Raw genomic sequence first — 23,831 nt, 5'->3', positions numbered from 1 at the left:
TTGGCACTCATTCCCACTGCCAGGGACAACAACAACTTTCAATATGGCCCTGACGGTGTGGGTTTCTAAATACCCAGAAACCCCACCCTGACAGCCTCGAGAGCAGATACCATGTTATTAAGCCCTGCCCCCCTCACAATACGCGGGCTAATCAGGAGGAGGCGGAGCCAATATGGCACATTTCTATTAGAATTGTGTCATTTGGCTCCGCCTCCTCTCGAGTGACCCGCGAATCACGGCATTTTGACACTAGGGGAGGAGCCTAATGACATGGTGCCAGCTTGCCAGGTCCTGTCCCCAACCTGCTGCAAGGTAAGTGTAATGTATGTTTGACATATGTATGTGTGTGTAAGGTATGTGTGACATGCTGTATGTATGTGTGTACATATATGTGTGTGTGTTGTGTATATATGTATGTATGTGTGTGAGTGTGGAAACCCCCCTGGAAAAATCCTGCGTTTGCCCCTGGACAAACAGCAAGTTGGAGAAAGAGCTGTAACAAAATACGTAGTGATACCTAATGGAACGTTGCAACATACAGCCAAGCTTATCAGACGCTCTAGGAGGATTATTATGCAAAGAAAATGTATTTCCTTTAGCAATGAAATGGTTAATACCGGCAATGATATCTGTCCCCATGATATTCTGTAACATGGCCAGGACTGGGGGGCAGTGCATGTCTAGACCTGATGGAATTCCTGATACAAGGTCCCCCGTAGAGCTGTTGCTATGAAGTATAAAGTCGTTTGGGTCAGATCTCTAAACTCCTGCAGAGAGAACAGCTTCTGGCCTTGGGCATTAGATGAGGAATTCCGGGATTCTGACAAGGAACAATCTGTATGTGGTTTACAGTGTCTGAAAACCCCATTCAGGAGCAAGTCTTATCTGATTGTCTATCATTACACTATCATATCATCTTTGTACATGCTCCGCTTTTCACCGACAAAGATTATTTTGCACAGTAGCAGGACACATTACACGGGCTCTGACTGATACTCCCTGAAATGCAGATCACCAGGGTCAGGTGTACAGGAAGGTTAAACAAGGCCATGGATTAGGTTGACAAGAATTGTTAGGATGGCTGTTTATGATAAAAGTGCCCCCACAAGTGTTAACTACAGCTGGGGTCTATGTGTATAAGCCACCTATTGTTTCCCTTTAGGAACCAGTAAATAAGCATCGCTGCTCTTACCACGATAACCCACCAAAAGTCCCTTTTTACATTGGAAAATCCAAATTGACTTAAAAGGATGCGGCATGTCAAATTTGCGAGTGATCATGGGGATATCGGTGTGTGGCTACTGTAACTGTATTAGTAATATGGTCAAATGCTTCCCGATTTTGTTGTAATGTTAGCAGTGATGTCTGCCAGCGCAATGAGGCAAGACACATCTATTCGCACCTTAGAACGTGACAAATTATAATCAAACCTACAGTACAAGCTTAGGGCCCCCTTCAGAGCCGGACGCTCTGACCAGAGCGCTCGCTCTGAATCAGGGCCCTCCTCCATGAAAATGGATTGTCCTCCTGGCTGCTCGTATAGCTGTGGGTGACCACCCACAGCTATAGCGAGCGTCCATGATGATGGTCGCGATGGTCAAGACCATCGCGACCATCGGGCTTGCGACGGAGACCTTGCGGTAGAGTCTCGCTGCCGCAAGCCCTGGAGTGATTTTGGCTCTATCAGAGCCAAAATCACTCCCACTGACATCACTAGTGATGTCAGTGGGGCCGGCTTCAGACGGTAGGGCGTTCCCATGGGAACGCCTCCGTCTGGCTGGCACGCCCACCAAAGGGGGCGTGCTGTCAATCAACAAATGGGCTATATCTCGGAACTCAGAGCTAACTGAGAGTTTTAAATGTCATATTCTTTGCATGCTGAAATCAATTAGAAGTAACTATTTTCACATCGGAAACATTTTCATTGTTGTGCAGTGTTAGCTAAATATTGCTGCTATTTCCGGGTTTCTTCATATCTTAGTTTTTAGTGTGTGGGAGGGAAGGGAGGGGGATCAGTTTCCTAAAGAGAGACTTGAGAAATATCTTTGCAGCTTTTTAAAAATGAACAATTTAACAATATTTTTTTTTAGATCAAATTAATCTCTATTTTACATTTTTTTGTTTTAATGTGTGGAAGGGGGAAAACCATAGGGGAGGGAGAATTATTTTGAAAATATGGAGGGTACAGTCCCTTACTCTGCCAGGGGCGCTTGTACCCCTAGATACACAAAATTTTAAAAGGGCTCCCACCCAATGTTCCCAGATATTTTGAGATTAATTCTGGCCCATATTGAAACAGATTTTTTCATTTAATTTTTAATGAAAGTATCTCCACTATGTACTAGGTGTAACACGCAGGCACAGCGATAGCAATAACCGCTGTCCCTGGAATTTGGGTTGAGTCTTACACATTAGTGAAAAGACTCCTCTGGGGGAATATGACACTGCGCAGGCGCACAGTGTCCTTAGCCGGCCAGAGGTTGTGGGAGAGGGATCGGAAGATCCCTCTCCTGCAAATACTCCTCCATAGGCAAAAAGCGGTTTACACCATCTGAGGATGGTGTTAAGCAGCGGGGCCAAACTCTGTAAAGCTATGTCAGACCCTAGTCCCCAATGAGAAAAATTAATAAGTGCTAAATAGGCCTAATAGTTTGTCATAACTGCAGTGGCCTTGTCTTTGTGACTCTAAGCAGACAATGGCTCACCTTCTCTTCAGTCCACTCCAAAAGACTGTAAGATCTTTTGTCTGCTGGTTCCTTCTTTGTGCCAACCGGCATTGTGATTCTCTGCCTATTGATGCAAGTCCTCCCTCACTGATGCTGAAAGGAGGCATCCCATCGTGCCAGGTGCGGAGGCCTCCCTCCACTGCAGCATATTTGGTTGAAGGACAAACAAGCGGGGGCCTCTCTGCAGTGGGATTAAGTAAGTGGAGGAGGGCAGGCAAGTAGGTACCTCTCTGCAGTGGGATTGGCTGTATGTAGGGTGGGCAAGCGGGGGCTTGATGGAGGAGGACAGGCAAGTGGGGTCCTCGGGAGGGTTAAGCTGCGGGAAAGGTGGGTTAGGGTTAGAGGTATGGTTAGAATATTTATCTGCATGCGTCGGGATTTCCACTGCCGGGATTCTGACCGTTGTCATTATCAGCATCGGGATTGCGTGCCGAACCCGCCTAACACAATTGTTATGTATCTTGAGAAACCTGGGACTCAACATATACAACTACATATGCTTTTTCTGTATATTCAGAGCACAAATGCATCCACCTCTAAACAAGTCCTTTTGTGTGAATGTAGTTTGGGTGGATTACGGTAAGATTTGGATGGATAAAGGCATGGCCTAATTTGTCTCAGTTTACCAATTATAAATGACGGCAGATATTAACGTGATATGCATATTATTATTATTATCCTTTATTTATATGGCGCCACAAGGGTTCCCCAGCGCCTTACAATGTACATAAACAAATGAGCAAACAAGAAAACAATTATTAACAGTACAAACAATGCAGGACAAGTACATGATTAATACATTGCTGCATATTTATGATCCTTAAAATCTTTATGAGCAACCTTCAACTGCAAGTTTTGTAAGAAAAGGTTTGAAAACCATGCAAGCAAGCTAGCAAGCAAAAACAACACAGCAAACCAGTCACCAGTGGCCGCATGCTGTAATGTAGCTGTTTCACGCTTATAAAAAGACAGGTCAATGTGTGATTTATCAGTGGTCATCTCCCATCCCAGGGGAACTGATTACACTGTCTAATTACAGACAGTCTTTCTTTTCTGCCAGGCAACAGCTCCAAAATATTCATTAGCAGACTTATTCTCTCTCAGAATGGGAAGTGTGATAAGAGCCGCTCTCAAGACCTCTAATATCCGTTTTACTCTCACTGCAAACTCAGCTTATCTGCAAAAGTTGTAAAAAGACGGAGCTGCGGATGGCGTATACCAAACACCATAGCAACTGACTTTTATCTATCTGATAATATTATGCCTAAGTGCAAAAGCCTAGCTGATGTCACTATTAACTTGCTAATGATAGAAATAATCAATTTTGATTTATCCAATGTTAAAAAAAAAAAGACATACCTCCTAACTGTACACACAGTCTTAGGAACAAAGGGTCTGATTCAGACCCGCTCGCTAAGAAGCGTTCGCACGCAGCCAGCCGATGTTTGCATTCTGCACTTATGTATGCATCGCAGTGTGTGTGCGCGAACCAGTGCGAGCGATCCGCAAGCGTTCGCTCGTTGCGCATATACAGCTCGGCTGAATGAGTGACAGGAGAAGCCGTTTGTGGGTGGTGACAGAGGCTGGCCGCTAGAAACGGGGAAGTGGAGGTGCCTGAGCGTCTTAACGCCGTTTCAGAGGTGTGCATAATTAAGAGGCAGCGTCATAGTACACGTCACTTGGCTGAATTTTAGACTGAACTGCTGGCAGTGCTTGCGGTAGGGTATAGTCAACCACAAGTGCTGCGTATGCATCCGGTGGTATTCGATGTTACCGATGGTTGCATACACTTCCTGGAGATGACGTGCGCAAGTGGGCATCTTAAGGAAGGCTAGTGGGCGTCTGCGTACACTGAGCCATTGTACACCAAGTCATAGTGGGCGTGCTAATGCCTTGCCGTGCGATTGCCTGCCTTGTCAAATTTGCATACGCATCTAGCGAGCAAACGTATCTAGCGTAATGCCTTACCGTGTGATCGCCTGCCTTGCCAAATTTGCATATGCCTCTAGCGAGCGAACGCATCTAGCGAGCGGGTCTGAATCAAGTCCAAAAAAGTTCCTTATTTTCAGGCGCTCATGTAAAGAAACCAATTTAGTTTAGCAGCGGTCACCTGTGAAGTCTGTGAAGACTTACTAGTGGAGAACAAACTATTCAAAAAAGAAAAATTGGTACTGCGCTTATAAAAAGATTCTACTATGGCAGAAATTACCGACATCAAGACACAGGTATGTATATAAATAAGGGGACAAGTTTATTCCATCTAAAATTATATTACATAAATCGAATGCATATAAAAAAATTTTTTTATTGCACATTAATTCTTCTAATAATCAATTTCTATATTCAAAAAAGACAGTACAATACACATTTTAATATTCCATCGGGGAATGAATGAAAAAAAAGAGTTCCATAAAAATTAAACTATCCAGAAAAAAGATGTATATTATGGAGAATCCTTTTTGTATCAGCTCTGATAAATGGATTTCAACATATACTGTAAATTCTCTCTTTAGTGTGGCAAAAAAACCAATATGATATCCACAGTCCACGATCTATGGAGCCGCAATGATGTGAACATAAATAGGAACTGTCCCAGTGTATAAAGGGCTCAGTCGTTAGTAAGTAAATGGCATTCACTTACAGGCAGGCCGCAAATCGGCATACACTGTTACCTGGCTCTCCTTAGCTAATGGCAGTGTTCAGCTGAGATCTCCAGTTGTGTGTTGTTTATGGGCTTTTTTTTTGGGTATGAATTCCTGGCTGTCGGCCACTGTTTTTCTATAATTAATAGAAGTAAGTTTGTCTTCCTTAGTGGAAATTGTGAGATCTAAATAATTAACCTGTGAGTAATCAAAACAATGTGCGAATTTTAAATTCCAATTATTACTATTCATACAAGAAACAAAATCTAGTGCCAAGTGCTCTCCCCCATCCCAAATTATAAATAAATCATCTATATAATGGCCATAGTACTTTAGGTTCACAGCAAATGGGCCAATCCATATAAATAGTTCTTCAAATTTACCTATGTACAAATTTGTGAAAACTCGGTCTGAACCTAGTGCCCATGGCCGTCCCCATCACCTGTAAATAGTGATTGTTTTCAAACATGAAGTGGTTTTGTGTATACGCCGGGTCAGTTCCTGTTTATGTTCACATCATTGCAGCACAATAGATTGTGGACTGTGGATATCATATTGTTTGTCCCAGGAGCATCTTTTTTTACCACACTAAAGAGAATTTATATGTTAAAATCCATTTATCACAGCTTATGGAACATTGATACATAAAGGATTCTTCCTATTATACATCTTTTTTCTGGATAATTAATTTTTATGGAACTCTATTTTCATTAATTCCCGGTGGAATATTAAAATGTGTATTGCACTATCTTTTTTGAATATAGAAATTGATTATTAGGAAAATTAATGTGCAAAAGTTTTTATATATGCATTAGATTTATATAACAATCCACCAACTGCCGGCACTCCCTCCGATGGGTTAAATAGCTCTGGTGCACAGTTCCAAGATGTAATCATACAGAAACTCCAACAGAAAGAACGGCACTCAGAGACTTAATGCTTGCAAAAAATACCGTGTATTGTCAGTCTACACATGTTTCAGGGATACAACCCCTTCGTCAGGACCACATACAACAAATAACATATATTCTAAACACCCCTTAAATACCCCCCTAACACCATACCTGAGCTCCAGTCACCAGCAACACCCACGTGTCCAGCCGTCGGGCTTCCGCTGACGTACTTCCGGGATCTGCAAGGATGTGTTGCTATGGTAACGCACCGCTTGTGTTCCACAGGTCTCACTCTCCTGTGTTCCACCGGGTACTGCCGCAGGAACTCCCGTCGACCAATAGACCAGTGGCGCACGATGACAGGAGCCTACTCCTACCAACAAATAAATAAACCAAATAAACAATGAATCATCCTATTGATAGAGGTTGGTGGGATTTCTGATTGAGCAAGTTGCATTTAATGTATCTAATTGTACTGTCTGATGTATTGATTTTATGCTTTTTCTTTTTTTACAGTTTTGGTGTGTCTTGGTGTCGGTAATACCTCCTAACTGTGCCTCGTTTGGGTGGATTGCCCCTGTTTTGCACACAGGCCTATTTCTCTGTTCATATTATGTTTATTTTTACTGATTGTACATATGGATCTGCGTACCTAAGTCATCCCTTTGCTTACATGTCTATGTTCTGCCAATATGATAAATGCATCCAACATATTGTTTACATATTTTAACAATGTGTGTAACTTTTTTACTTTGAAGCTGTGATACTTTGTAAGATATGTTTAATGACCATTTATATTGAATAAGGGGTATATTTACTAAGCAGTGGATTTTCAAAATTCACAATTTTTGACGATTTTGCCTGCCAGTAAAAGTGCAGTAATATTTAACAGAAAAAATTCTGCATTTACTGTTATTACCCAAAATTGACAAAAATGTGGGTTTTAAAAGTCCATTGCTCAGTAAATATAATATACATACCCCTAATGCTGGGTACACACGGGACGATCTGTTCAGCGAATGATATCGCTGAACGATCTCCCTTGAAATTCCTGGTGTGCTGGATGAACGATATTGTTCATCCATACACCAAAGATATCACCAACGATGAACGACCAACGATAGCAAACCTCTATGGAAAATGAACAATATTATCCAGTTTGGCCTGCATGCATCCCCAATGGACGATATCGTTATCGTCCAGCAGGAGCGCACATCGCTGGTCATTCGTTGCATACACACGGAATGATATGAACGATATATCGTTGAACAATATCGTTATTGTTCATATCGTTAAGATATATTGTTCCGTGTGTACGCACCTTAAGTCTGTAGAGAATCATCTTTTGGAACATATTCTTTGTATATCTATTTGGACATTTCACTGACTAGCAGATATGCTAATGCAGACAGTGGGGCTCATGTACTAACATTACATATAGATGCACATTATCAAAGCAATCGATCAGCGAATAGTTTTGAAATATCTAGTGCAACAGAAGAAGATAAGAAGAAAAGAGAAAAAGAGAATCTTAGTGGTATTTTTGCTAAAGGTCGATCCGATAGTAATCGATTTAGAAGAGATCAAAACCGATCATCATCGATGTAGTATATCTGGGGCTAAATCACACATTTACTAATACTTAAAAAAAAAAAATTGTCTGTTATTAAATGTATGATTTAGCTCCAGAAACAGAACATTAATGTTGATCGATTTTGATTGATTTTAAATTGATCAAAATCGACTTTTAGTAGATATAGGCCCTCATTCAGAGCCGCACGTTAACAACAGTACGCTCGTTGCGTTCCGATGTTGACTAACCGCGCATGCGTCGGTGTTACACCGCGCATGTGCGTACGGCAGATTGCGAGCTTTTTTTCTCTCGTTCCTAAAATAGCGTACAGGAAGTGACATGTCAAATGTGATTGACAGAACAGGGCGTTTTTGGGTGTTGACGGGGGTGGAGATGACAAAACGCAGGCGTGGCGAAGCGTTTTTGGGGCGTACATACATTAGCAGATGCGAACGTCAAATGTGTTCGGACCGTCTCATACGTCACTGAAACATCCGCTTTCCCTTCAAAATGCTCGCACAGCTTAGGGTCAGGATTACTCGACCACATTGGCGATGGCCTTCTCCTCCGTCCCGGGACTCCACGATGGTGCAGCGATTAATCGCGGCTGGTCAGTAAAGTAATTAGTGTTGGATTGAAATCCGGCTTGGTATGTGTTTGGAAAGCAGTTTATTGGGATAGCACAAAAGCGTACGCAGGTGGAAATCAGAGCTGCTAATGTCATGATTACATAATCAATTAGCGTACATTTTTGGGCTTTTATTTTGGCCACAATTTGGTGGTTATGGCCTATTGTAAAAATAATGTCATCATCTTTTAATTAGCTCCCCTTTTTTTTGGTTTACTGTGGAATTTGCATCGCTATGTGTTTTTTTAAACGTTCCTTAAAGAGGCCTTTTTTTTAACAAAAGAGGGTCAGTTTTTGCGTTTAAGGCCAGGATTAAATGTAACCCATTTGTACAATAATGTCACAATACAATGTCAGTTTTTTTTTTTAAATTTATTGTTTACACACAAACAAATTGGCATAATATTGTATTGCCTTTTTTTGTGGCCAAGATATTTGATCAAAAAAAAAAAAAAACATAACTACTAACATAATCGTAAATACAAAATTTAAAAACATTTCACAAGAAAGGAGAGGGAAGTTTTGACCAGAAAGGAATATGAGCCAAGCACAGAAGGAAAGTGGGAAAAGTCGCCATTGCTGTCACCGTTTTCTCGCCCGTTTGGCTGGGTGAGGGTGGGCGCCAGACCGGGTCCGGGATGCCATCGGGCTGGCCTGTCCAGAGGCAGATGTTGTGGCCTCTGGACTAGGCACAGGGCTAGGCACATTTGGAGGATTGCCTGATGTTGTGCCAGAGGTAGAGGATCTGGATGTTCCGGCAGGAAGGGAGGTCGGCTCCACCATGTGCTGGCGAACGAGCTGCTCCAGGGCATCGGCGATGCGGATGTTGGCCCTGGTATTTTCCGCCAGGGCCTGAGCAATGGTCACGTTGGCCGCAGCATTTTGCTCCAGGGCCTCAGCCACCCGTATCAGACTGGCGTCCATCCTCTGCAGAATCTCCGTATGGCAATCCGATTTAAAATTGAGTTCTGTGAGGAGGCCCACTGCCTGCGAGGGGGCACGCCCTGGACTGGCTTCTGCAGGGTCCTCAGCCGGATGTACTGGTTCCTCCCCTGCAGAGTCAGCAGAAATTCTGCGGCCAAGGCTCCCCTCTGGAGCAGACTCATCCGCCTCTGTCTCTGTTAGGAAATTGGAGAAAAGACTCACATTAGAATCTACATATTGGCACAATAGCATTTCTGAGTTGGTGACATCACAAGACTTACCTTGGCCAACATGAGGAGCCGCAAAGTCTGGCATGTCCGTATCCATGTTGGACACGCCAAACATCTCCACAGCCTGCACACACCCCTGTGCCATCTCTTCTAAGTCTGTCAACTCCAATGACACAGGGGTGGGACCCCCACCTGTCCCCCTTGCATGCCTAGCCCTGTCGGCAAGTTTTTGTTTTAGACGATATTTGAAGTCTGCCCATCTGTGGAATGAATTTGGAACCATTATCCTTTTTTTTACAATGGGGTTTGTTTATAGGATGGGAAAGTGTTTACTTACCGCCGTTTGACATCCCGGGCTAGACGGACATAATCACCCACCCTATTGACAGCAACGGCGACCTCCTCCCACATTCTCCACTTCTGGCTTTGGCTCATATTCCTGGCTGCCTGGGGCAGGATGTCAACGCACTTCTGGATCAAAACCTCCATCTCCTTGCTTGTGAAATGTGGCTGCCTTTTTTTTTTTGCAGCTTTGGCGGGTTGACTGGGGCCAGCAGTCTCTTCCATGTCATCCTCCTCACCTATTTGGGTAAATATGCAGATTTAGCCACTTCACAACTTGCACAATATTATGTTTTAAAATACTCATTGACACAAAATGCATGAAGGCCTTACCGCCGCAATTTTGACCATTGTTTCCCTGGTTTGAAGCCATGTCTCTGCTTCCAGCATGAAATCATCCAGAAATTCTATGTGATTTCGTGTCGTATTTATACATGCGTCGTTAGTTTGCGGCCGCATCATTGATTGTGCGTCCCTATGATTCATCCTTAATTTGTGCGGGAAAATAAACACTATTTATGGCTTGGTGTGTGTGGATTCGAGGTGGGGTTGTTGGAGTGTTGTTGGTTAAGTGGTTTGGATTTGGTTGGTTGGTTGCGTTTGGAGGATTTTGGAGAGTTGTTTTTTTGTTTGTTTTTGCTACATTTCTTTGGTTTTTCCGTTCGCATTTTTTTCATTTTTTCAACATCCTTTCCTGATTTGGTAAGTTTTGTGCATTCAAATTTGTGGCCAATTGGTGTATTCTTCTGTTTTGTGGTTAGTTAATTTGTTTAACACTCATTTCATCTTTTTTAGTTTTTTTTTGTTTTCGGACCCAAAGAAGTTTTTTGAGGACATCTTATATATTCTAGTTGGGTAAGTCCATTTTTTGTCTTGCATTTGCGAATGAATTACGGCATTTTTGACTGTTGGTGTAGCGCCTTGCATTTGCGAATGAATTACTGCATTTTTGACTGTTGGTGTAGTGACTTGCATTTGCGAATAATTTACCGCATTTTTGACTGTTGGTGTAGTGACTTGCATTTGCGAATAATTTACCGCATTTTTGACTGTTGGTGTAGTGACTTGCATTTGCGAATAATTTACCGCATTTTTGACTGTTGGTGTAGTGACTTGCATTTGCGAATAATTTACCGCATTTTTGACTGTTGGTGTAGTGACTTGCATTTGCGAATAATTTACCGCATTTTTGACTGTTGGTGTAGTGACTTGCATTTGCGATTAATTTACCGCATTTTTGACTGTTGGTGTAGTGACTTGCATTTGCGAATAATTTACCGCATTTTTGACTGTTGGTGTAGTGACTTGCATTTGCGAATAATTTACCGCATTTTGGACGGCTTATTCATCATATAATCCAGTTTTGCTTTTCCCTTTTCCATTTTTTGGGTCCATTTGAACCCTATTTGACGTACGGTGTGCAATGTAGTTTTCATCGATGGCCAAATGTGTTTTTCCGTTATTTTCTGTGTTGGCTTGCAACAATTTTTAACCAAAAAAAAAACCCTTTAAATTTTTGACGTCTCATTGTTGCCTTTTTTACAGTTTATACGTATCATGACAATACCCCGGCATGTAAGCAGCTATGGATGGTATCAGAAAGCTAAGTTGTTTTTTCTTACTTTTGGGGTGGGTCAAAAGCCTTACATTGTAAACTTTGAATTTCAGGTAGATCTGGGGCGAATTGTTCTGGCCCTGCTCCCGGAAGACGACCAACCTCAAACTCGTCCCAGGCGTAGGCATCGTAGGCATGCAAGGCCCCAGATATTTCGAACACGTGTCACCCTTTTTGGAATGCCCGATGATGAGGTTTTAAGACGCTACCGTCTACCTCCCAAAATCATCATAGACACTCTCTCATTAATAGAAAGTGATCTTGAGCGGCAAATTGACAGTCCAACAGCAATACCACCACTGACGCAATTTATGGCGGTGTTACATTTCTGTGCCTCAGGATCGTTTCAAACAACGGTCGGAATAGTGGCGGGCATCTCCCAATCCTCCTTTTCCCGGATCCTGAGGGCAGTGATGGAGGCACTTTTCAAGCACCTCCATCATTTTATTAAAATGCCTTTGGATATGGGTGCCCTTAGTGTGGCCAAGGCCAATTTTTACCAAATAGCTGGCTTCCCACACATCATAGGGGTTGTGGATGGTACTCACATACCACTTCAGCCTCCAGCACGGCTGGAGGCCATATTTAGAAACAGGAAACACTATCACTCCCTGAATGTAATGGTGGTATGTGATGCCTCCCTCCAGATCCTGTCCCTGAATGCTAAATTACCCGGAAGTGCTCATGACTCCTTCGTCATCCGGCAATCAGGGATATGGCAGAAATTAACCAACCTACAAGCTGGTGATGCGTGGCTTCTGGGTAAGTGGAGACCTTTAGTACATAACAATGTTAAGCTTGATACACAGTGTTCCTGATGTGGTCTATTTTTGTTCACAGGAGACAGTGGATACCCTTGCATGTCCTGGCTGCTCACTCCTTATTTGGCTCCCACACCAGGGCCACAAAGTGCGTATAATTCCGCACTTACAGCCACCAGGCAAGTGGTGGAGCGCTGTATCGGCCTTTTAAAAGGCCGATTCAGATGCCTCCACCGCTCTGGTGGCGAGCTCATGTATGTGCCGGATATGGTGTCTAAAATTGTGGTCCTGTGTGGGATATTTCACAACATTGCCATAAGGAGTGGTGTCCCAATGCAGCCAGAGGATGCCTTACCTGAGGATGGCCCCCCCGAGGTTGGTCGAAGGTCAGTATGTGGGGGGGCCATACGCGATGATGTGGTGGCCAGATTTTTTAGGTAAGTTTGTTCAAAACTCCAGTGTTTATACCTAATGTGTTTGTTTTTTTTGGCAAACATCTAATTTATTTTTAATTTTCTCACCATCTTCTGTTTGTTCACATAATCTTTGGCACTCCAACGCTCACTACTTCCTGCTACCCTTACCAAACCTGGATCTGGTCCTTTTGGGCATATATTCTGGAACCCATATCGCAACGCCATGTTTGTGGAATCATGTTGGCATGGTCGTTCGTCAACCAGTTCTTGATTTTGTGTTTTTATTTATTTTTTTCTTGGTATGTGTTGTATTTGAATTTATCACTGTGTATTTTTTTTGGGAGTGACCACTTTGTTTTCTCTGTTATGTGGTGAATAAATGTTTGAAGAGTGAAATGGTCTTCCTTTTTTGGGACGTTAACAGCAAGTGTAACCAGGTTAACACAAGTTACATTTGACTAAGGGGTAAACCAGTACTGACGCCAGATGAGCAAAACTGAAATATGTTTTCAGCTTTCCAATCCACACCAAAAGGAAGCCTGGCCCAACCTTGGGATTTGTAAGATTGGCCTAAGCAGCTTGCGCACCAAGTAGGAACCTGGAAAATGTAGAAATCTGAAATTGACACTACACCCAAAAAGGGAAATTACATTGTTACTGTTATGTGTTTCTGGTGTCTGTTTGACATACAAAGACAAAACACAATCTAACTTTTAAAAAAGGGAAATCCTTGCAGGAACTTATGTCAGGCTAAACTATCTTGGTTTTGGTTTTTAAAAATGAGCCACAACGTATATTTGTCTTTAAAATTTTATTGGGAAAATACAACAAAAAAAAAAAAACTAATGCCGAAGGAGGCCAGACAGCCGGTCGAGGGCCACCAGAAGGCCGATTACATGGTGGCGCATCTGCCCCACAACATCCGCCACCTCTTGCCGACGCCTCTGTTCCTCTGTGGGTGAGAAAAGTGTGTGGGTTAATACAACAATAGGGACTCCACAGAAAAACATTAATTAAAAAACTAATCACTCCTAAACCCAAAAACATAAATAAAAAGGGTGGGCTGGCAAAAATACAAGGCCTAGGTACAAATTCCCACAGGTATGATATGTGTATGCTTAAATCACCAGGAAGAGGTAAAGGCAAACCTTCACAATCAACAAAAGTCAAGCCACAAAAACACGAAGAAAGGCACGACACATGATTACATACAAACAGTTTGTGCTTTAAAAAAAAATAATAAAAAACATACCGGGAAACAAATCGGGAGCTCCGGCAAAACCTCCATGATCCTCCTCGGAGGATCCGTCATTCCCCAAAGAATGGGGCGGAGTTATGCAGGACTCCGGGGAGGGGGTAATTGGAAGAGGGGTGGGTGGAGGAGAGGGGGAAGTGGGACGGAGGGGAAGGAGTCCCGACATTTCCGGGAGAGGGTCTGGGAAGGATGGGGAGGAGTGGGGAATAGGCGAAAGATTTGGGGTAGAGTGTTGGCTGGGGGTTGGGGAGAGTGGGCGGGAACGCCGACGTTGACGGCGGAGTCTTGGCTGTCCCCCTAAAATATGTCAAATAAATTGCGTTTAGTTTATGGACAAATCCGGCCAAACAAACAAAAAAAAACAAAAAAACAAACAAACAAAAAAAAATAGCAGTAGAATTAAAAATTCATAAAAAGAGGGAAAACATGCAGACGCAGATATGAGTACAAATAATAAATAGAACAGACAGGAAAACATGCAGACGCAGATATGAGTACAAATAATAAATAGAACAGACATGAAAACATGCAGACGCAGATATGAGTACAAATAATAAATAGAACAGACAGGAAAACATGCACACGCAGATATGAGTACAAATAATAAATAGAACAGACATGAAAACATGCACACGCAGATATGAGTACAAATCATAAATAGAACAGACAGGAAAACATGCAGACGCAGATATGAGTACAAATAATAAATAGAACAGACAGGAAAACATGCAGACGCAGATATGAGTACAAATAATAAATAGAACAGACAGGAAAACATGCAGACGCAGATATGAGTACAAATAATAAATAGAACAGACAGGAAAACATGCAGACGCAGATATGAGTACAAATAATAAATAGAACAGACAGGAAAACATGCAGACGCAGATATGAGTACAAATAATAAATAGAACAGACAGGAAAACATGCAGACGCAGATATGAGTACAAATAATAAATAGAACAGACAGGAAAACATGCACACGCAGATATGAGTACAAATAATAAATAGAACAGACAGGAAAACATGCACACGCAGATCTGAGTACAAATCATAAATAGAACAGACAGGAAAACATGCACACGCAGATATGAGTACAAATAATAAATAGAACAGATAGGAAAACATGCACACGCAGTTTGCCCCACAAACACAAACATTAAAACCACAATACATAACACTTACTTGCCAGGATCTGCATGCGAAAGCATGCCAGCAAGCGGGGCGTTCGCCGTTGCAGGTCGGACCACCTGCGCTCCAGCTGCCCGATGTTGCGGCGTGATCCAAAGGACCGCAGGCGGGACCGTACCTCCGCATACGCGGAGCGCTTCTGCCGGTTGGTCATGGGTTCTGGCTGGCTGGTGATCCGGCGATCCATGACCTCCGTAAGCACCAGCAGCTCACGCCTGGTGAATGCGGAGGCTCTCATGATGGCAATGGTGTTTTTCTTAAAAATCATTTTTGATAAAGTGTGTAAAAATTTTCTGATTGGCTAATGTATTTTGGAAATTAACAGGAGCAATTTTATTGGTTAGTGTATGAGTCATGTGTTCGACAGGGCCAGAAATCTATGGAGAGTTAGGATAGGCTTGATGCAGTGACATGCGTAAGCAAATTTAAATAAAGAAATGAACCCAGGGAAATATGCGGGGATACACAGCAATAGTACAATTGTTTAATTGTGGTTCACATGTTTTTTAAACAATACAAGCGAATGTTTCATCCGTACGTATTCTGCGGGTAAACACAAACACAGACAAGAGTAAAGTTTCTTGCATTGTGTTGAAAAAAAACAAACAATTAAGCTAATTGATACATTGATTGGCATGATACGATTGATGGAGGTAGGCAGAATAAAGGAGCAGGTAATCGACATCTGACAAGGCCACTTCCTGTTTATACTTGTGCGTGCGTTCCTTTCAAGCCATTTCGGGGATGTACGCTCGCTATTTCGTACGCTCGTTAGTTAGAGGAGGGGTCGTCAGAGTTTAGGGAGGAATTTTAGATGCGAACGAAAATACGAGCGAGCCATTGAATTTAAATATTTTTGTACGTACGCCTAACGTACGTGCGCCCGCTTGCGTGCGGCTCTGAATGAGGGCCATACTCCATTGGAAAGAGACAGCTAGATAGGAGTCAAAGGAAAGAGGGGGATGGGCGGGCACTACATATCATCATTAATAAAATATTTAAAGAGGTTTAGGGGGCTGGGGGTGTACAGTGGAAATAACTAGATAAAAGAGGGACACCACGCATATTAAAGTATAGAAAGGGCTTCCTCACAAGTCTGTGATTTAATTGAGCAAATATCCCCTCATCGTGGGCCATGGTCATGCATAGAAATGCTGGCCTATGCTTTTTGCTAATGACTATGATTAGCATGGCTGCAAGAGGAGACCTCAGTGACTTTAAAAAAATAGGGATGAGTCAAGGATAATTGCGCATGTGGCACCAACCTAAAGAGTTCTACAAGCCCTAATTGCTTGTTATAAACACCAAAGGGTTCTGGAGTTCCATAATATTGTGGAACACATTTTATTTGCATGATTTGCATGTAGTTGTTTGCTGAGAAGGTAAAGGCGGGTATCCACTTGCCAATTAAAATGAGTGATTGAACGATAACGATATTGTTATCGTTCAATCGCTCATTAATCGTGCACAAATCGGGCATGAAAATGTCGGAAACGACCAGGGATGCGCGCTCCCACATCAATCATCGCCTGAACATGCTGCTCAATCTGCCGATAACGACAGATTGACCATGTTCAGGGATGAGGGAGGGTGCCTGCACTGAATGACATATCATTCAGTGTAGGCACTATACGGTTGTAATCCCCCTGCGTTCCACTATCTGCTAGTGGATACGCACCTTTAGGTCAATTCTAATTGTCAGTTAATAGAAAAGTGGGACAACATTCATACATGTTACAGCATTTTCTAATGGTAGGGATGTCTTAAAGGATGACAATGCCTTTTCCAGAGAGTATTTGTGGTCATCCATGATTTAATGAGCATGACACTGATATTATTCCTACAGATGTGCCCTTTTATACTGTGGCTCTAGTAGTGCCAAATAGCCCAGATCTGCGTGTCATGTCTGGTACGACTATGCCACGCCGACAATCTTTTTTAATCAAAATCTGCATCTTATTAATATAAATAAAAGAACTGGGAACGAAAAAGCTGCATTGCTCGCTTGCACATCCACTGGGGCTTGCAACATCTTGGAATCGGTGTAAAAACGGCTCTGATGTGAGTAGCTGCAGCTTTTCTGTTATTCTTTATCTGCGACTCTGTACTTCTGTGAAGCCAATTGCTCAGTGGTTAAGGTCTCAGCCTAGCGTCTCTGGTACATGGTGATGAGCTGCATCTGTTATACAACTAACGCAAAATGTAAAGAAAAATATGGCACGCTACTCATCTCAGAGCGTCTCAGGGCCTGATTCAGAGCCGCTCGTAAGCAGCCGCTCGTTCGTTCGGAGCGATGTTTTCCCAACTGCGCATGCGTACGGATCGTAATACGCATGCGCGAACCAGTCAGTGTGGCCGAAAAAAGGTTTGTTCGCTAAATAGCGAATGCCTGCTAATATGAGTGACAGGAGGAGGCGTATGTGGGTGATAACAGGGGAAGGTGCTTGAAAACGGGGAGTGGAGATCCGAACGCAGTCGTGCTTAAAGGTCAAAACGGGCGTTTTATGGGTGTGCATAATTAATACAGCAGCGTTGTTGACCACGTCACTGGGTTATTTTATAGTCAGAACTGCTGGCAAGATTGTGGTAGGAAAAACCAACCACAAGAATAGCGAGCAGTTCATACGCTGGTCGATGTACTCGATTAATCTAATAAATAGTGGATATGACGTAGGATGCGAGCGGCCAGGGGGCGTGGTTATCAAAAAAACGACCGCAAGTTTTGTTCGCTCGTTCAGACATAGAGGCGTGAACAGACCGCAAAGAGCGAACGGTTCATTTGAATAGCCACCCCCTTTTCATGAACGACCGTCCGCAAATTGCGTCCGGCTCTGAATCAGGCCCTCAGTTACAGTACACCATGCGTAACACACAGTACAGCGTAAAGGTGCTCAGTGTTTTATATCACATTTGTATATCATCTCTTCCTCAGGCACCATGGTCTGTAGCATACGGTAGGCTGAATTACTTTATTTATAAAGAATGGTGCTACTTCCCTAATGTACATCTACAGGCACTGGGTGCCCAGCGGTGTGGACAGTCCCTCACTTGTTTCCGCTGTCAGGCGGACTGGTGGGGGACGCCATCTTCCTCCCAGTAGTGGTTCTGGTGTGGCAATATGGCGCTTACGCGGACAAGCTTGCACAGATTCAGGTTTGCCCAATGGGGTTGCAGCAGTTTAAATGTGGTGCTAGGCACAAGCCGGTCATGCCTCAAGAACCGGCAGCAAATCAGGAGCGACCATGGCGAACCAATTGTGGCTCACCACTTCATAGCTCCGCCCACTTGCACCATCTTATATTATATGCCGCAGAGTGGATCAAGGCAGTCCGATGGCAAAGAGCAGCCTGTGAAGGCCGGTCTCTTGTTCCTAAGGGTAGGGATGTTTATGCAGTTGAGCAATTGTGGGTGGTCTACGAATGCATCGGAGTCGCTCAAAGTGATTGACAGGCAGGGATCATTTAAGGGTGACAACCAGGAGGTGGCAACTCATACGCAGGCATGTTGCGACTATTTTTGGTGTGTGTCTCTGCTTGCGACTGTGTTCCCATATGCAGTAATAATGGCTCCAGCATCTCAGTTCTGGCGTGACCATAGGGTTACTCAGAAGTCAGATAATCGACTGATCTGTGACTGAGCTGTGTCTTTGTATGCAGTTGCTTGGATTTGCGCAGCCGCTGGTGGGCACCTCAACATAAATCCTGGCAGCTGCATTAGCGTACATCTCTGAATCAGGCCCTCTATATTGGTGTTTCCATTTTCTATCCACTGCCCATAGATTTTATTGTGCCTATAGCAGCACAAGTTCAATCACATAGCAGTGATATTGTGCTTAGTGTCATATAGCAGCACAAGTTCAATCACATAGCAGTGATATTGTGCTTAGTGTCCTATAGCAGCACAAGTTCAATCACATAGCAGTGATATTGTGCTTAGTGTCCTATAGCAGCACAATTGCAATCCCATAGCAGTGATCACATAGCAGTGATACTGTGCTTAGTGTCCTATAGCAGCACAATTGCAATCACATAGCAGTGATATTGTGCTTAGTGTCCTATAGCAGCAAAGTTCAATCACATAGCAGTGATATTGTGCTTAGTGTCCTAAAGCAGCACAAGTTCAATCACATAGCAGTGATATTGTGCTTAGTGTCCTAAAGCAGCACAAGTTCAATCACATAGCAGTGATATTGTGCTTAGTGTCCTATAGCAGCACAAGTTCAATCACATAGCAGTGATATTGTGCTTAGTGTCATATAGCAGCACAAGTTCAATCACATAGCAGTGATATTGTGCTTAGTGTCCTATAGCAGCATAAGTTCAGTCACATAGCAGTGATATTGTGCTTAGTGTCCTATAGCAGCACAATTGCAATCCCATAGCAGTGATATTGTGCTTAGTGTCCTATAGCAGCAAAGTTCAATCACATAGCAGTGATATTGTGCTTAGTGTCCTAAAGCAGCACAAGTTCAATCACATAGCAGTGATATTGTGCTTAGTGTCCTATAGCAGCACAAGTTCAATTACATAGCAGTGATATTGTGCTTAGTGTCATATAGCAGCAGAAGTTCAATCGTTCCCAGTAAGTAAGTTTAAGTTATGCACTGAGATTCGTGTGATTATTTTTGTTTATCTACATATAGAAGAAATATACAAAATGATATGCTTCTTATTTTAAGTACATTAGAGACAGATATTATTTATTTCATATTCCAAAGAACTTACTCCCATACCCTTACCAGAACTGACTGTACACAGCTAATTGCCAGTATTTATTCAGTGATCAGATCATTTGTTGAAGAACAGAAAAAAATAGTGTGTGTGTGTGTGTGTGTGAATGACTCTACCCCCTTCATCTCTCCCAGAAATGTCACTTTCTTGGAATGTGAGTCCCTCTTGGCCTAAGTATCATTGATTCACTATATAGTGCCATAGACATGTTAATACAGAAAGATATATAACCAGTAGAGATAGACCTAGTAAAATAGTGGCTGTTAATAGTGCTGTCTATAGAGGGCCTGTGGTACAGGATTGATAACAAACTGATTTGAAGGGTTCTTAACTAGGGGATGGATTATAGTGATACAAGTGCCCAAGACTATAAATCACTTGATGGTTGTAAGTAATTGCTGCTTAGAACAATAGTCTTAGAAATTATATGGGTTATAGCTTACATTGTGTCCTAGTTCAAAAATACTCACTGTGCCTCTTGCAACATGTACACAGCTCCACCAAAGGATCAACAATTCTTGAAGATATTTTTAAATGACATTTTAATAAACAAATTTACTGACAGCTAGCATATTTTACACACTCAATTTTATATAATTTCACAATTTGTAAGTGGAAACTTTCTACAACACAAAGAGGCTTTTAAGTGCTTAAAATGTTGCACAATCCAAAAATCATTCTCTGCATGCATTAACTTGATGTTGAGGACATAAAAGATTACCATTTACTAACCAATACTTTTTTCTCACTGACAGTTGAAAATATATATTTATACATTCAGTGGTTACTTCACACATGTACACTTGGCTCATTAATGCAAGTATGTTATCAGTCAATGATGTGGCATCAGCTCAATTCATAGCAGCATGCAGACATGGTCATAAGGTTCAGTTGTTGTTCCGATTAAACAGTAGAATGGAGAATAAATGTGATCTAAGTAACTTTGACCGTGGAATGACTCTAGTGCCAGATGGGGTGGTTTTAGGATCTCAGAAAGTGCTGATCTCCTGGGATCCTCACACACAAGTACCTTTAGAGTTTACAGAGAATGGTGCACAAAACTCACAATGGGGTCCACTTAGCTAAGCACTGGAAACTGAGGCTACAGTGGGCACAGACTCATCTTTATTTCTGCAGTGCCGTACAGAGGGGTGGAACATACAGTAACATTACAGTAGTACAAAGGCCAGCTACATACAAATTGCAAAAATTCCGTAGGAGCCAATGGACATTGTAGTTTAGGAGGCAGTCACTAGGTGGAGCCTGAAAGTTCCAAAAAGAGGCAAGCCAGCAACAGAACAGGGAGTTACTGGTTACACATGCGCAGTGGAGTTGGAGAGATGCTGAGGAGTCGAGTAGCAAAATGGGGTGAGGTGCCACAGGTCTGAAGAGAGAGACTGGGCATGTGGTACAGAGTGGCAAGTGCCACTGAATACCCACTGATGGTGCGATGGGGACCACTGTAGAGCAATGGCAGAGTGGGGCTGAGAAGTTCAGACAGAGACTCATTGGGACCTGCAGCTAAGATCAGTGGAGTCTGGGTGTGAGAAAAAGCTATAAAAGGGAGATGTCCCTACAGAGATACTGAGAACTAAGTGCTATTGGGTGATACTAAGTATTATTGAGAGATACTAAACTCTATTAAGAGATACTAATAACCATTAAGAGATACTGATAACCATTGTAAACTGGAGTGCTATTGGGAATATATTGAGAGATATTGAAAGTATATTAAGAAACATATTGAAAGTACTGTGTAACACTAACTTATGCAATAGACCTAGCTAAATACCTGAGTGTGCTGAAAGTGAGTTTAAAAGTGTAAAGGGAGGAATCTTTACTCTTAAACAGATTAAAGAGCACTTTGGGGCTGACCTATTGATACTGTGAAGTGCTGAATATAATTGTTCTATTGAAAGTGGAACTGTGCCTTATTATTGTAAAACCAAAGCTATTGTTTTTCTGGAATCAGGATAGACCAGCATTAGATGCTAATCCTACTACTTTTACCACCTGTGGATTACAAGTACATGCATTCTATAGGACAGTGCAGTCTGCACTATCAACTCCTCTTCTATGACAAGAGCTGGATGCTGTAGGAGAATGTCACACTGCAGCACCCGGCTCCTGTCACTCCAGAGGAGCCAGCATTTTGGTGGCAACCCCCGCACCCACCTCATGATGCCACTGTATCTAATAATATACCCTTGGCCGCAAATTATAAGGATATTAGAAGTGGCTGATGAGTTCCATAAGATATGAAGGCATGGGTCACAGGCTCAGAAATCCGTTTTCCTTGTGATCTATTATTTGTGCGGGTCGGGATCTCAGAGAACCAACAACAACCGAATTTAGGGGTTCCGAGTCAAACCGAGTCTGAGTTTGGAATCACTTTGGAGTACCGACTTGAATCGAGTAACGGTTTGGATTTACCCGTGGTTCGGAACTCGAATTTAAAAACCGAACTCGGGTTTTGGAATGCATGCTAACAGGTGACAATGACGTCATATTTAGCTGTTGTTTTTTTTTTAAATACAGATTCAGAACACGTGAGGGTGGTTTTGCAGAACCAAAACACAAAGATGAATCCGGATCCAAAACCAAAACACGGCGGGTCAGTGCACATCATCTCTAATTATTTTGTCATTTTACCTTTTAAAAACTTTATTTTTCCTACATTGAATATACTGTACAATATTGTGAATCAATATAGCCTTAATAATGAATTTACTAGACAGAATGGTATATACTATATTTTGTAACACATTTTCTTGGTTTTATAATTGACATTTTTTTTTTTCAGAGTTAGAATCAAGAGTCATGTCAGTACAGGAGCTTTAAGAAGAGCATTTTCCTCCCGACTTCAAAGGACACACCGCTCTTCTCAATTCCCACCCCAGCATCTCCGTACTGAGGTGTTCACACTCACTCCGCCTTTAAATCAAGAAATATTACATTTCTTGGCACAGCTGGGAATCTTTCGTCAGAGACAATGGCCTCACATGAAAACCTGACTCGCCGACTTGTAATCTATTTAGGATATGCAGACACATTAACCCTTTAGGCATTTTTGGAAATGTGAATAATTCCAGGAAACTAAATCTGCTTAGTGCTTGTGCATAATGTATATGTCACACTCACAACTGTAACCATATAAACATACAGTCACTTTCAAGCACAGGGCACCTCTGATGGCTGTGGCATATTGCGTCAGTGAAGTCGTATGTCTGTGTGCTGTGTGTTTTTGTTTTTGCGTGTTTTCCAATCACAGACAGTATTCATATTTAATCTCAGTTCGATTATATCAGTTGACTAGAGACACTTTTAAGATTTTGGGGTCTATTTACTAAGCTTTGTTAGGAGATAAAGTGAACGGTGATAAGGTACCAGCCAATCAGCTCCTAACTGCCATGTTACAGGCTGTGTTGGAAAATTGGCATTTAGGAGCTGATTGGCTGGTACCTTATCACCGTTCACTTTATCTCCTAACAAAGCTTAGTAAATAGGCCCCTTTTAACTTTATGGGACTCCAATTTGGCAAGTCAAAAAGTGTGATGGACCTAACAATAATTTGCAAACATTGCATAAGCCGCACAATGCATACACACACACTTGATGGAAGCTACAATCGCAATCGTTTCCCTGGTTCAGTGAAATGGGGGATGATAGGCGTCAACTGAGCAGCTATCTTGCTATTGTTAATGTAAGAAGGATTTGGGGGTACAAAATATTGAAGCGGCAGCACAGACACTGGGGGCATTCGAGCACAACTTATACAACCTATAAATTGTAAAATGGAAGATAGTTCTATACACAAAATTTATCAAACAGTGGTTCCACAATGCAATACTACTATATATGATAAAAACAAAAAGTTAAAATATTAACCTGCTTTGCAATCTCAA

The 23,831-nt window shown here is 42.3% G+C and overlaps 1 long non-coding RNA gene across 1 annotated transcript; it reads left to right on the top strand.

The window, feature by feature from the left end:
* The first annotated feature begins 227 nt into the window (after positions 1 to 227).
* Positions 228 to 23,232, top strand: LOC148525192 (uncharacterized). Its single transcript, XR_015878303.1, has 3 exons — positions 228 to 312; positions 22,465 to 22,540; positions 22,730 to 23,232. It is a non-coding gene; the product is annotated as an uncharacterized LOC148525192 (long non-coding RNA).
* Positions 23,233 to 23,831: the final 599 nt, after the last annotated feature.

This window comes from Taudactylus pleione, unplaced genomic scaffold, assembly GCF_031769625.1.
Source record: "Taudactylus pleione unplaced genomic scaffold, aTauple2 ptg000110l, whole genome shotgun sequence".
NCBI classification, from domain to species: Eukaryota; Metazoa; Chordata; class Amphibia; order Anura; family Myobatrachidae; genus Taudactylus; species Taudactylus pleione.
This window is presented reverse-complemented; position numbering and strand designations above follow the sequence as displayed.